Here is a 15,783-nt window from a genome sequence, read left to right as displayed (position 1 = left end):
GATTTCCTTGTTGGATTATTATTATTATTGTTAAATTCAAATGCAAAGACACCCGAAATAGCAAAAGGGGAGAAAACAAACAGCAGATGAATAATGCATCGGTAGCGTTAATATACTCACAGCATGGCTCTTTCCAGGAGTAGCTAATGCGTCACCTACTGCTCACATGCAGTTCTTGCTAAACATTCACAGAGAGTTGGTGTGTGGAGAGACAGACAGGTACCACACATTCAGTGCCGATTCCATTACCTTCCTTCTCCCCCCATGACACCTGAGAATCAGACGGCCTCTGGACCAGTGACAGAGTGGTCACAAGGTGCGACTGCTGTAGCATGGATTAGCTAACAACACAAACCAGGTGCACACAGCCGGCACTGTGGATAGGCCAGAATCAGGGCTGAAAGACAGGGTAGGAAGGCTTCAAGGACCGTATGTTTTGAAAGGCCACGTTTATAATTTGTTTAGGAGAGATGCAACACTGCCGCAATAAGGAAGGTGTACTAAGCATTTAAATATGACCTTGGGAAATTAAAAATCTGTTAGAACAATATTATGTCGAATTTAGGAGCACGAAACACAAGTCATCCAACTTTAACACACACAGTGATGGGATATGTCATGAATTAGAGGAGTAGAGTGCTGTCATAACTCCAAGGGAATCGGTCAATAACTGTAAAACCCGAGGCATACATACGGGCAAGAAAATACAAATGCAATACGAAGGAGAAAAACATTTCATTATCCCATTTCATTATTTTAGCTTCTTGGTGGTTGTTGGTCAAAATGTTTCCCTCGATGAAGTGATTTTACAAGAAAAGTAAAGAAGACTGAAATGACAACGATGTGTGCAGATGGAGGGAAAATTAAATGACAAAACAGCACGTTAGAATGACTTGTAGACAATTCCAGTATCCTATTACAATATAGAATGTGAGCTGCATGTGCTTTTACACACAACCTCTATATAAAATGACAGCAGGACGTGAGCTGCATGTGCTCTACATACAACATCTACATAAAATGACGTCAGGATTCATTATAAGTATCAACACGGGATAGAGATACCAGAACAGAAAACAACAGGCAATTCAAATATTGTTTTTTCTTCTATCCAGAACAATGGCAAAAGGAAAAGCCCACTTGACAAAGGAGATGTGTTTGAAATCTCAATGGAATTGATGATAAGGAAATCTCAACAGATCTTTCATACCTCTCAGAACCCCCCGAAAATACTCCGGTCCTAGTGTTCCAACGAACGTGACAGAAAGCTATGGGTACAGGGGCTGGGAGACAAAGGAAACAAAACTATTTTTACTCGGATACGACCCACTGACATAAATCTTCGTTTTTACTCCTTTCCATAAAGAACATAAGGGTACAATGTCTACATTGTAAATTCATGTGACTGCATGTCTTAACAATCTGGGCTAATTGTGTGTAGTCAAAAACTATGATTTCCGACTCCCAAACAGGATGGGTTGGGAAGCATAGAATCATATTAAAGCCTTTTATACTGCAGTGCCAGGCCATCAACTTCCATAAGACTGTGGTGAAATGCTTTTTCATGTCGTAGACATGCCGCTTGGTGATACCTATTGACATTTGATACCATGGAAAAATCTATCTATGTTATTTTAACCTCCTTGCTGACTTTGATAGATTTTATTGCATGTGATGAGTAAAAAGTGGCATGAGATAAATTGAAGGATTCTTTGCTTATTTATTTCAGAAACATACCAATTTAAATATATAAAATAAATATGTGAATAACAGGAGCTCATTTTTGTTGTTGTTTTTTGAATATTTCAATATGCACTTTTTGGATGTTTGAGTCAATAAAATACTGGAATCTTCATATTACTGTGCTTTATCCTGTCTTTTCTATGAGCCTAATTATAAAACGAGTAGGTCTAATCCTGAATTCTGATTGGTTAGAACCGCATTCCAGCCGGGGTCTATTCCACAATTTACCACCGGCTAAATCTATGTCGTTTAAAAGCCTATTTACTCTGTTCCATCTGACTGAGCAATCCACTGCCTCATCAGCCCAGGCAAGGAAGTTATAAACTTTATCTTCACTATAAAAAGCATCTTGACATTATTTCACATGTCTTTTAGACTAACATTTAGTTTTCAACAACGGAGATTTGTTTAAACCTTGCTGTCTCGACAACGTCTCGGGCCAAACACCGGCTTCCTGGGCATTATCACTTAATTATATTTCTAAACAGAATTCATACAATCTATTGTGATCACTTTTATTGAATTACTAACTGAAACTATTGTGTACTAATTGATGAAAATGAGCAACAAAAATATATTAAAAGGGAAATTCCTCCACTTTTCAAACTCATTTTCATTATACCTCCAGCACAATACCAGTGTCTACCGGTGAAAATAACATTTAAAAAAAAAATGTTTTGTAGAAAATTAAAAAAGTTCTACCTGATGACATCATCAAAAGTTACAACATTTTCTAATGTGATTTTTTAACACTAATGAGGTTCGTGGTGGTGTGAGGAGCCAGAAAATACCCTCCCTCTGGCTAAAAACGTGTTGTAGGTTTCGAAAATCCCTGTTTTTCTTACTTTTAATCCTACCTTGTGTGCATTTTTTTTTTTGTTAATATTTTTAACCGCAGATCATAGAAACGCACCATTTTTCGCATTACAGTACCAGTCAAAAGTTCAGGACACAGCTACTCATTCAAGGTTGTTTTTGTATTTATTATTTTTTAAATATTTTCTACATTGTAGAATAATAGTGAAGACATCAAAACTAGGAAATAACACATATGGAACCATGTAGTAACCAAAAAAGTGTTAAACAAATCAAAATAGATTTGTACCTTGCAACCTTCCGGTTACTAGTCCAACGCTCTAAACACTAGGCTACCCTGCCACCCCAAAATAACACATATGGAATCATGTTGTAACCAAAAAAGTGTTTATATATTTTATATTTGAGATTCTTCAAAGTAGGCCATCCTTTGCACCACTCTTGATGAGTAGGTGTGTCCAAACTTTTAACTGTTACTGTATGTACACTGGCACGATGCTGGAGAGAATGAATATGAGGTTACAAAGTGGCGGAATTGAAACATTTTTTTATAATTCAAAAGATATTTACTTACATTTACTGTAGGTATACCAAAATATCGTAATGTACCACTTTTCAAAATTAAGGAACTAAATTAATTCTAGTGATAACAGTAACTGTTCTTTCTTAGTTTTTGTTGATGTGGTATGTGAACAATTTATTTTACCTTTATTTAACTAAGTCAGTTAAGAACAAATTCTTATTTTCAATGACGGTCTAGGAACAGTGGGTTAACTGCCTGTTCAGGGGCAGAACGACAGATTTGTACCTTGTCATCTGGGGGGTTTGAACTTGCAACCTTCTGGTTACTAGTGGTACAGAGCTCTAACCACTAGGCTACCCTGCCGCCCCTACACTGTAACCACCTCAGTAACTACCCTGCCGCCCAAAATCAACGCAGGTCCGTAATTCAATTTGTACCTTGTCATCTGGGGGGTTTGAACTTGCAACCTTCCGGTTACTAGTCCAACACTCTAACCCTAGGCTACCCTGCCGCCCCAATGAGAGATCCAATACTCTGTAATATGCAGTACAGCATATTTTACAAATAAACTAAACATTTTGTAATAGAATATGTCGACACTTAAGCAGCAGGGACACTGGGAAATTGCCCATATTTTCACCAAATTAGCCTCTAGTTGCTGCATTTTGCTGTTTACTAAACTCCTCTAATCTGCGCTGATTATATCTGTCTGACTCTTTTCCACACTTAGGCCTAATGCAAAACACAGCGTGAAGAAATGTTACACACTCCCATTTCCAGAAACACGGCCCCTCTAAGAGCAGAAAGGCCATGCAGTAATACATAACCCAACACAATCATTAATAGGAATATCGTACTAAATCAAAACAAACTTTATTTGTCACATGCGTCAAATACAACAGGTGTAAACCTTACTGTAAAATACTTACTTACAAGCCCTTAACCAACAATACAGTTTTAAGAAAAATAAAAAGTAGGAAATAATTTTAGAGCAGCAGTAAATAACAAGCAAGGCTATATACAGAGTCAATGTGGAGACTATATACAGGGGGTACCGGTACAGAGTCAATGTGGAAGCTATATACAGGGGGTACCGGTACAGAGTCAATGTGGAGGCTATATACAGGGGGTACCGGTACAGAGTCAATGTGAAGGCTATATACAGGGGGTACCGGTACAGAGTCAATGTGGAGGCTATACACAGGGGGTACCGGTACAGAGTCAATGTGAAGGATATATACAGGGGGTACCGGTACAGAGTCAATGTGGAGGCTATATACAGGGGGTACCGGTACAGAGTCAATGTGGAGACTATATACAGGGGGTACCGGTACAGAGTCAATGTGGAGGCTATATACAGGGGGTACCGGTACAGAGTCAATGTGGAGGCTATATACAGGGGGTACCGGTACAGAGTCAATGTGGAGGCTATATACAGGGGGTACCGGTACACAGTCAATGTGGAAGCTATATACAGGGGGTACCGGTACAGAGTCAATGTGGAGGCTATATACAGGGGGTACCGGTACAGAGTCAATGTGGAGGCTATATACAGGGGGTACCGGTACAGAGTCAATGTGGAGACTATATACAGGGGGTACCGGTACAGAGTCAATGTGGAAGCTATATACAGGGGGTAGCGGTACAGAGTCAATGTGGAGGCTATATACAGGGGGTACCGGTACAGAGTCAATGTGGAGACTATATACAGGGGGTACCGGTACAGAGTCAATGTGGAGGCTATATACAGGGGGGTACCGGTACAGAGTCAATGTGGAAGCTATATACAGGGGGTACCGGTACAGAATCAATGTGGAGGCTATATACAGGGGGTACCGGTACAGAGTCAATGTGGAGGCTATATACAGGGGGTACCGGTACAGAGTCAATGTGGAGACTATATACAGGGGGTACCGGTACAGAGTCAATGTGGAAGCTATATACAGGGGGTAGCGGTACAGAGTCAATGTGGAGGCTATATACAGGGGGTACCGGTACAGAGTGAATGTGGAGGCTATATACAGGGGGTACCGGTACAGAGTCAATGTGGAGGCTATATACAGGGGGTACCGGTACAGAGTCAATGTGGAAGCTATATACAGGGGGTACCGGTACAGAGTCAATGTGGAGGCTATATACAGGGGGTACCGGTACAGAGTCAATGTGGAGGCTATATACAGGGGGTACCGGTACAGAGTCAATGTGGAGGCTATATACAGGGGGTACCGGTACAGAGTCAATGTGGAGGCTATATACAGGGGGTACCGGTACAGAGTCAATGTGGAGGCTATATACAGGGGGTACCAGTACAGAGTCAATGTGGAGGCTATATACAGGAGGGTACCGGTACAGAGTCAATGTGGAGGCTATATACAGGGGTACCAGTACAGAGTCAATGTGGAGGCTATATACAGGGGGGTACCGGTACAGAGTCAATGTGGAGGCTATGTACAGGGGGTACCGGTACAGAGTCAATGTGGAGGCTATATACAGGGGGTACCGGTACAGAGTCAATGTGGAGGCTATATACAGGGGGTACCAGTACAGAGTCAATGTGGAGGCTATATACAGGGGGGTACCGGTACAGAGTCAATGTGCGAGGCACTGGTTAGTCAAGGTAAATGAGGTAATATATACATTTAGGTAGAGTTATTAAAGTGACTATGCATAGATAATAACAGAGAGTAGCAGCAGCGTAAAAGGGTGGAGGTCAATGCAAATAGTCTGGGTAGCCATTAGATTAGATGTTCAAGAGTGTTATGGCTTGGGGGTAGAAGCTGTTTAAAAGCCTCTTGGACCTAGACTTGGCGCTCCGGTACCACTTGCCGTGTGGTAGCAGAGAGAACAGTCTATGACTAGACTTGGAGCTCCGATACCGCTTGCTGTGCGGTAGCAGAGAGAACAGTCTATGACTAGACTTGGAGCTCCGATACCGCTTGCTGTGCGGTAGCAGAGAGAACAGTCTATGACTAGACTTGGAGCTCCGATACCGCTTGCTGTGCGGTAGCAGAGAGAACAGTCTATGACTAGACTTGGAGCTCCGATACCGCTTGCTGTGCGGTAGCAGAGAGAACAGTCTATGACTAGGGTATCTACTACTATGTGTATCTGTTGAAAACAAGAAGCACAGGCTATCATAATGAAAATCAAATTGCTGATTCCTCAATCAATATATTACGACATCGGTCAGAGTGCTGTGTCAGACCGAACACACGTACAATATGGTTAGTTTCGCCATGATTGATGAGTCTCCTCGGAAAAGTAAATCAATTTGAGATCGTTTGAAATTGGCTAAAATCACATTGCTCTCGAATTCTGAACCCCCCACTTACCAATTCAGATCCATAGAGGAGGATGGAGATCTCTTTCACAGCTTTCCTGACATTCATCTCCATCATGCTTCATTCAGTATGTTGTCTTAATAATAATAATAATAATATATGCCATTTAGCAGACGCTTTTATCCAAAGCGACTTACAGTCATGTGTGCATACATTCTACGTATGGGTGGTCCCGGGGATCGAACCCACTACCCTGGCGTTACAAGCGCCATGCTCTACCAACTGAGCTACAGAAGGACCACGGTACAGAGTCAATGTGGAGGCTATATACAGGGGGTACCGGTACAGAGTCAATGTGGAGGCTATATACAGGGGGTACCGGTACAGAGTCAATGTGGAGGCTATATACAGGGGGGTACCGGTAATTCTATGATTATGCGGGTTATTGGCAGTTATTGCGCAGAGTAAAAGCTCTAATGATTGCCCTTAAACAGGACATTTACTTCACATTGATTAGAAAGAGCCAGAGTGACCAAGCACAGAGAATATATATTTTCTCTTTTCGATTTAGTGAGGTGTCATCTCAATCTATTCAAGGAGGAAACCACATGACCCCCAACAATGGGAGTCAGTGGCCTTTCAACTTCAAAGGCTTTGGGATGATGTGGATCAGAAGACAACACTGAAAGGAGCAGGTCTACAGAATAAATGTCACACTTCACTATAAACTTCGGACACAAAAGTGTCTGATACCTGCTAATTCAGAAACCATAAACGAGAAAATTTGATTTAATGTAAAATTCCTACTTGTATTACTCCATAATGTACTATTGCTTTGTGGTTCACAGACACAGTGGGTTGGAAATATATTGTGTAAAGAAAACCTGACCAATGGAATTCAAACGTCCTGCATTTCAAACATTTTATATTTCCGTTTAGACTGAGGGTCTTTGAGCGTCTTTTCCAACACACAATTTTTTTCAATAATCCATGTAAAAATGTCCTATTTTTAGTCAATTTCTTCAAGTGCCCTGGCAAGAAAAATATATAACCTACAGTAAGTACATAATTTCTTCACAATATATTAAGGGAATATTCACTGGTATGTAAAAAATAATAAATAATAATAATAATCATAGTCCCAGAACTATGCAACATGAATCCACAATAGCCAAACACTGTGCTTCCACGTTTTAGAGATAAATACACAAGGAATATATCAATAGTGTTGAATGTACAGTCAGAAGAAAAAAAACACACACAAAAAGAGTGAGAGCAACCATTGGAAACGCAGACAAAGCTCTCCTCTCGTCTGTAGCTCCGGCTACAAGCAGAGTCTCTGTGTGACGTCGCAGTAATCATCTGAAATCCTTTCCTTTCACCGTCCTCTCCCACTGAGGAGAATTCAGTCACCTAGGAAGTCTCATTCTGAATGCCGACGTGATTAGAAAAAAAACTAACAGCTGCGCAATCACCGTGTTTGGAAAGAAAGCATACTCAAAGACGCACAATTTTCTTGCTTGTTCATGGTAGCGCACAAAAGGTAAAGCTATTACGGGCAGAGAATATGAAAATGAATTAAGTGGGCCTATTTCCACACCATTTCTAATGAATAATGTTTTTGAATATCGTAGAACTGTGTGTTATAGATCTGTCATTCTCATTGAAAGCAAGTCTAAGAAGCGGTAGATATGTTCATTTTAAGCTGTTTGTATGCTTCCCGGTCTTAAGTTACATTTTCTTGATACTTTTACTCTCGGTTTTGTACACCAGTTTCAAACAGCTGAAAATACATAATTTGGGTTATGGAAAATATTTCACATTGGTTTAGATGGTACAATGACTCTTTAAACAATGACTGCTTAATTTGTCACTTAAACGGAAATTAGGTGAACTATTAGAATTTTAGCAAACAGGAAATGGTGGAGCGATATTGCATCTTTAAGTGTCCATGCAGACGTTTTTATCTAAATATCAAAAAATATCTGCGTAACAATTAAGTACCTTACAGTGAAATACAATTTGCTTCTTAGCAAAGACTAATTTCTCAAGCAACAATTTTGTCTAGACTTTCTGGGAGTGGTTTGAGTTGGGAGGGGAACGGTGAAAACTAGCTGTTATTGGCAGAGAGGTTTGGAACTCTTTCTTATTGATACATTTACTCATTTACCACCTGGTGATGTGACCAGGCAGGCCAAAACTCCATCCCACTAAAACCATTTCAGGCACTCTTCTAAAACAGCTCTCACACTAAAAAGGGCATTATCATTTTCACAGTATTATTCAAACCTCTTACTGTGGATATGTATATTAATATAGATTGAACTGAGTTTGAAATGCATAAATGGTTGTGTGTCTATATATATATATATATGCATTTCAAACTCAATTCAATCTAACAATTCAATGACATAATAATGAATTAAACCACAATTCCAATGCATGGATATTTATCCATTTCCAAAGCATTGGTCATTTCACCAGTTTGCCTTTGAATTGAAAATAAACACTACATTTCCACTTGATAAGTAACATATTCTTAACCAATTAAAATGTATGTCTATTATTTAAATATTGTACACTAACAAGCTCTCTTTATTTTATCCAATAGACCACAGATGACAGTGGAAATACAAGCCCTAAATGTGTGCCTATTTAATATGCAACCAGTCTCACATGCACAGCTAGAAACTGAGTCAATGATAAGGTTTCATAATTTACTATGAAAATAATACATTCTGATTGGCCTCCTGAGTGGCGCAGTGGTCTAAGGCACTGCCTCGCAGTGATAGAGGCGTCACTACAGACCCTGGTTTGATCCTGGGCTGTATCACAACTGACCGTGATCGGGAGTCCCATAGGGCGGTGCACAGTTGGCTAAATAAAAAATAAAGGAGCAGCTTTCAAAACGCTTTCCTATTTTTACAAAGATCCTAAATGACTTACTTTTTTTGTGTGTGAAAAACACAATATTTGGAAAATGCAGAATATCAATTAATGAAATCTTAACAGATACATTTGATATTATACCTGAAGCAAATTAGTTATTTTTAAAGGACATCAAGGATCATTAAAAAAAATGTACATTACAAATGATCATTGTAGAATGTCCTTTACCGTCAACGATGTGGCTTTATCGTTTACAATTCACTCACTTTTTGGTTGTAAATCTACATTTAAACCATTCAACAGACTGTATACATTCCTGAAACACAGCGAAGAGAGACAGAGAGAGATTCCATGGTAGATGGATTATCTACGATACTGTACAGTACATTGGCTTGGGAAGAGGTCTTACCCGCAGAGGGGGGTTGGGGTGGAGGGGCGCAGGCCCGGAGTAGGTATGAATTAGGGGAGAATTCGTTGTCAGGAGGGGGGTCCAGCATGACGTGGGGGGAGCGGCTGTCCAGCAGGGGCACTTGACACTCCCTGATGGCTGGGGGGGCAGGATGGGATGGACCGGTGGGTGGAGGTGGGGCGGGGGTAGCAGGCTGGACGAAGGTGTGGGAGGTAGGGGACGACCTGGGGAGCACACACACACACACACACACACACACACACACAGAAGATGGAGGATACATGTGTTACTATACACACAGGTATTGTAAGTCACAGGTGTACGCCCCGTTTGAACATGAAGTGATAGAAATATGAACATCTTGTGTCCATATCTATACTCTTTGAGACACACTGGCTCTTATGTTCAAGTTGAGACTGTCAAGTCCACAGACAACAGAGCCACACTGCCGAGCCATAAAAAAAATAACGACAATGAAAGACGAGAGAAACAATTGAGAGCAAGAAAGAGATATAGAAGATGGGGAAAGCTTTACGGGGTGTTCAACTCCTATCTCTCCGGATAACCTTGCTGTTTAAAAGCAGCAGGCTGAAAGAAGGTCAACGTTGATGTTCGATGCAGGCTTTTAAATTAACCATCGTGTAAGGTATTTTACACGCCTTACAAAAACAGCTCATGCGTTTGACTCTGACCTTGAGAAATATATAGTGAAAGCATGGCTTTCATGTTGATTCGTTATGCCATCAATGGTAAAATAATGTTCTTTAACTTGCCATAGTCAGAGGATATTACCTCCCTTTTCCACTCTTTTGCAACCAAAACCGATTGAACTGAGAAAACATTGAATTGTATACAGAGCCTTCAGAAAGTATTCACACCCCTTGACTTTTTCCACATTTTGTTGTGTTACAAAAGTGCACAACAATTAAAATGGATTAAATTGTCTTTTTTTTGGTTTAATTATTATTTAATTCTAAGTAAAATAAAACAAAATACATTTCAATTTATACAACCTAAATGTAGAATGTATAGATAGGCATGTTGTTGAACTGCGAGTATCACAAATGCTTCACAGTTGATTTCTTAAATGTATAGACTTGAAATAATAATATAGCCTAAACCAATTAATTTTTATTCCTTCTTAGCCTACCTTGCTTGCTCCTGACTGATTTAGTTATAGTATGTAGTTTAATAAATAGCCTGTTGAAATGCCGGACATTAAATATCATACTGCTATGGGAATCATTACTTCCCAAGCAAAGTAAATGTTTGTCTCCTCGTCCTTGGCTATAGAAGAGTTGTAGCACAGCCTATGAATATCACTAGCTTGGTTTCCATCCAATTTGCGAAAGATTTTTATGCACATATTCTCAGATCTGCATAAAATAGAATGTGCATTTACCCACCAGCAATGGGTTTCAATCAAACAGACTTATTACGGATAAAAGTCTGAGTGATGATGTTGTGCACATAAAAAATTCCCATGTACCGAATGAAAAATACAATTGAAATGGGTTACCATCGCATTTTCAACTGTACTCATGGGTTTGTCACAAACAAAATGGCGTTATATGGCAAATGTGCCCACTCTGGTCTTGGTACGTGCTCTCTAGCCAACAGTTCAACAGATTGCAGATACAGTGCAGGTACTGTACATTATGAAATTATTATGGATAAGAGCGCTATTATTTGTATTTGTCAAACGGGCAGTCAAGCATCTATCATCATGTCACGGGAATAAGACCATCAATATTCATTGGAAACGTGCATCAAGCTCATCTCCGTACACTTCTACCACCCTGTGATGTTCTTTAGAAACCGGCAGGCGAACAGACGAGGTTTGAGAAAGGCTGATATAGACCACACTAGGCGTACCCGCAAGAGAATCAGGGGGTGAATCTAGTGGTTAGAGCGTTGGACTAGTAACTGAAAGGTTGCAAGTTCAAACCCCCGAGCTGACAAGGTACAAATCTGTCGTTCTGCCCCTGAACAGGCAGTTAACCCACTGTTCCTAGGCTGTCATTGAAAATAAGAATTTGTTCTTAACTGACTTATCTAGTTAAATAAAGGTAAACATTTTAAAAAATCATTAAAATCATCGGGCACACAAGATACTATAATGAACAACTCATTCTCAAACCCTGAGTAATATGACATTTAATTGGTTACAAATGATCCTCCCCTGGATGAAATAAAACAAATACTTAACACTCCCCCTGAATGAAATTGAAAAAACATGACCCTCCCCCATTTTCCTCTGGGTAAATATTGTGTACATTTTGACCTCTCCCTAAGTTTTCCACACATGGATTGTGCAACATTTGCCCATTTATTATTTTTAAACAAATATTCAAGCTCTGTCAAATTGGTTCATTGCTAGACAACCATTTTCATGCTCAAAGGGATATGCCCTATGGGGTGGCGGAGTGGTCAAAGGCACTGCATCTCAGTGCTAGAGGCATCACTACAGACCTTGGTTCAAATCTAGGCTGTAGCATAACTGGTTGTGATTGGGAGGGTGGTTACACAATTGGCACAGTGTTGGCTGGGGTAGGCTGTCATGTTCTGACTTGCTTAATTAAAATAAAATAAAAAATATTCAATGTCTGCTTTTTTTATTTGTACCAATCGGTGCCCTTCTTGGCGAGGCGTTGGAAAAACTCCCTGGTTTTTCTGGTTGAATCTGTGTTTGAAATTCACAGCTCCACTGAGGGACCTTACAGATAATTGTATGTGTTACAGAGATGAGGTAGTCATTCAAAAAATCATGTTAAACACTATTATTGCACACAGAGTGAGTCCATGCAACTTATTATGTGACTTGTTAAGCACATGTTTACTCCTGAACTTATTTAGGCTTGTCGTAACAAAGGGGTTGAATAGTTACTGACTCAAGACACTACAGCTTTTCATTCTTTATTCATTTATATACATTTCGAAAACATAATTCCACTTTGATATTATAGGGTATTGTGAAGAGGCCAGTGACAAAATAAATGAAAAAATGTGGAAGGGCTGTGTACCCTGCACAATACCCTCGGTAAGACTGCACTTTCAGTACTTCATAAAAGTAGAGTTGTAGTGAAATGGTTGACCCCAAAACTCTGCTTTAAGGTAATTCAATTCAAGTAAAGTCGATCATAACTGACTCCTAGTATTATTGTCTATCGCTGACGGATGTTACCTACATAGTGTTAACTGACCAGGCATCACAACTATACGATTTCACTACACAATAACAGCACTTACAGTTGACAGGGGCATCATATGACGGTGCCACGCTGAACGTCACTGTGCTCTTCAGCACGGCCATTCTACTGCCAATGTTTGTCTATGGAGATTGCATGGCCGTGTACTCTATTTTTATACACCTGTCAGCAACGGGTGTGGCTGAAATAGCCGAATCCCACTCGTTTGAAGGGCTGTACACATACTAGTGTAGTTATAATTGACCAGGCACCACAACTATATTTTACTGGTGGTGAAATAAAACAAATATATTGTGGAATACGACAGCAAGCAACTATAGCTGCAGCTAGCAGGCCTGTTTGATCTGGTTAAATATGAAATGACTCATGAATATGGAGAAGCATACAGCAGGGTTTAAGATTGGCCACAGTAAATTAGTGATACAGAGTTGAAAGAGATTAGGAGAATGGAGAGGAGAGGGGAAGAGAATGCAAGAGAGGCAGGGGAGGAGAATGGAGAAGAGGAGAATGGAGAGGAGAGGAGAGGGGAAGAGAGAGCAGGAGAGGAGATGGGAGGAGAATGCAAGAGAGGCAGGAGAGTAGAGGGGAGGAGAATAGAGGAGAGGGGAGGGGAGGAGAACGGAGGGGAGGGGCAGGAGAGGATGGAGAGTGGACAAGGGTAAATCAAATGGTATTAGTCACATGCGCCAAACACAACGGGTGAAATGCTTACTTTACAAACCTTTCCCAAAAATGCAGAGTTAAAAAATAATATAAAAATAGTAACAAGAGGAATAAAATACACAAGAATTAAGCTATATACAGGAAGTAGCAGTACCAGATCAATGTGCTGCTATATACAGGAAGTACCAGATCAATGTGGAGCTATATACAGGGAGCACCAGATCAATATGGAGCTATATACAGGGAGTACCAGATCAATGTGGAGCTATATACAGAGAGTACCAGATCAATGTGGAGCTATATACAGGGAGTACCAGTACCAGATCAATGTGGAGCTATATACAGGGAGCACCAGTACCAGATCAATGTGGAGCTATATACAGGGAGTACCAGTACCAGATCAATGTGGAGCTATATACAGGGAGTATCAGATCAATGTGCAGCTACATACAGGAAGTACCAGATCAATGTGGAGCTATATACAGGGAGCACCAGATCAATATGGAGCTATATAGAGGAAGTACCAGATCAATGTGGAGCTATATATAGGGAGTACCAGATCAATGTGGAGCTATATACAGGGAGTACCAGATCAATATGGAGCTATATACAGGGAGTACCAGTACCAGATCAATGTGGAGCTATATACAGGGAGTATCAGATCAATGTACAGCTATATACAGGAAGTACCAGATCAATGTGGAGCTATATACAGGGAGCACCAGATCAATATGGAGCTATATACAGGAAGTACCAGATCAATGTGCAGCTATATACAGGAAGTACCAGATCAATGTGGAGCTATATACAGGAAGTACCAGATCAATGTGGAGCTATATACAGGAAGTACCAGATCAATGTGGAGCTATATACAGGAAGTACCAGATCAATGTGCAGCTATATACAAGAAGTACCAGATCAATGTGGAGCTATATACAGGGAGCACCAGTACCAGATCAATGTGGAGCTATATACAGGGAGTACCAGTACCAGATCAATGTGGAGCTATATACAGGAAGTACCAGATCAATGTGCAGCTATATACAGGAAGTACCAGATCAATGTGGAGCTATATACAGGGAGTACCAGTACCAGATCAATGTGGAGCTATATACAGGGAGTACCAGTACCAGATCAATGTGGAGCTATATACAGGGAGTACCAGATCAATGAGGAGCTATATACAGGGAGTACCAGTACCAGATCAATGTGGAGCTATATACAGGGAGTACCAGTACCAGATAAATGTGGAGCTATATACAGGGAGTACCAGTCCCAGATCATTTAGAATATACTTTTGCACAAACAACATGCTGATTTGGGTCTCCACCATCACTGTTATTATCAGGCTGTATTAGCTAGTAACGTTTGCTCTTACTCAGTACGTGTATGAGCTAGCTAGCCAGCTTAATAGCGATTAGCATTAGCGGCTAACACGATTAAGGCCAACTTGCTAAGGAAAGACAAGCTAGCGATTTGGAGTAAGAAACAAACTAATAGTGTCATTATAGAACGCTAGTGGATTTAGATTAAGAAGCAAAGTGAAAACAGCATCATTGTTGTATGTGCTGCATTGATCATGCAGAGCGACTGAACGCAAGTGTCTCGTGGTTGAGGAGCAACTATGCGCTCTTTGAGTGACAGGGGGCGGGGCTAGGTCTGTAGAAAGCGGCATGGAGAGAGAGAGATGACTCAAGTAAACTATAAACTATAAACTATGCAAGTGGATGTTACCCACGGCGTATCACATTTAACAAACCAAACATTCAAATACCGGTATAGAAGGTAAAGTAAAAACCCAAGACTGGTCCGTACATCAATACCGGTATATCGTAAATTCTGTGCTTCTACTTACAGTATGTCCAACAAGGCCCTCCAAGATGTTACAACCTCTGCTTTCACGGTGTTTTTTAAGCTGCATGTGTTTGGTGTTTCATGCATCTCCCCAAGACCAGAGATACACATAACAACCCAACATGCCTGTTGTGGTGTGATGGAATGGGTATCACCAAGGCCCCGAGACTGTCTCGTACACGGCAAAGCACTCCCAGCTAAGTGTGAATACTCTCACTAATTAAATGAACCCCACCACTCACTTTGCTCTGAGCAGGTCGGCAGAACATCCAACATCCACGGCTGCTTTGGCAAACACTGTGTTGTATAGAGGCCGGGTGATTTTGACTTGATGTCAGTTATCTGGTCATGTGAAGCTAAAAGAAAGTGTCCTGCTTTTACTGAATAATATATATA

The 15,783-nt window shown here is 40.5% G+C and overlaps 1 pseudogene; it reads right to left on the bottom strand.

The window, feature by feature from the left end:
• Positions 1-15,783, bottom strand: part of LOC118371115 (teneurin-2-like) — a 474,921-nt pseudogene that overhangs the window by 147,559 nt on the left and 311,579 nt on the right.

Source organism: Oncorhynchus keta, chromosome 11 (assembly GCF_023373465.1).
Source record: "Oncorhynchus keta strain PuntledgeMale-10-30-2019 chromosome 11, Oket_V2, whole genome shotgun sequence".
In the NCBI taxonomy this organism is placed as follows: domain Eukaryota; kingdom Metazoa; phylum Chordata; class Actinopteri; order Salmoniformes; family Salmonidae; genus Oncorhynchus; species Oncorhynchus keta.
The sequence above is the reverse complement of the archived record's forward strand: the minus strand, read 5'-3'. Positions and strand labels throughout refer to the sequence as shown.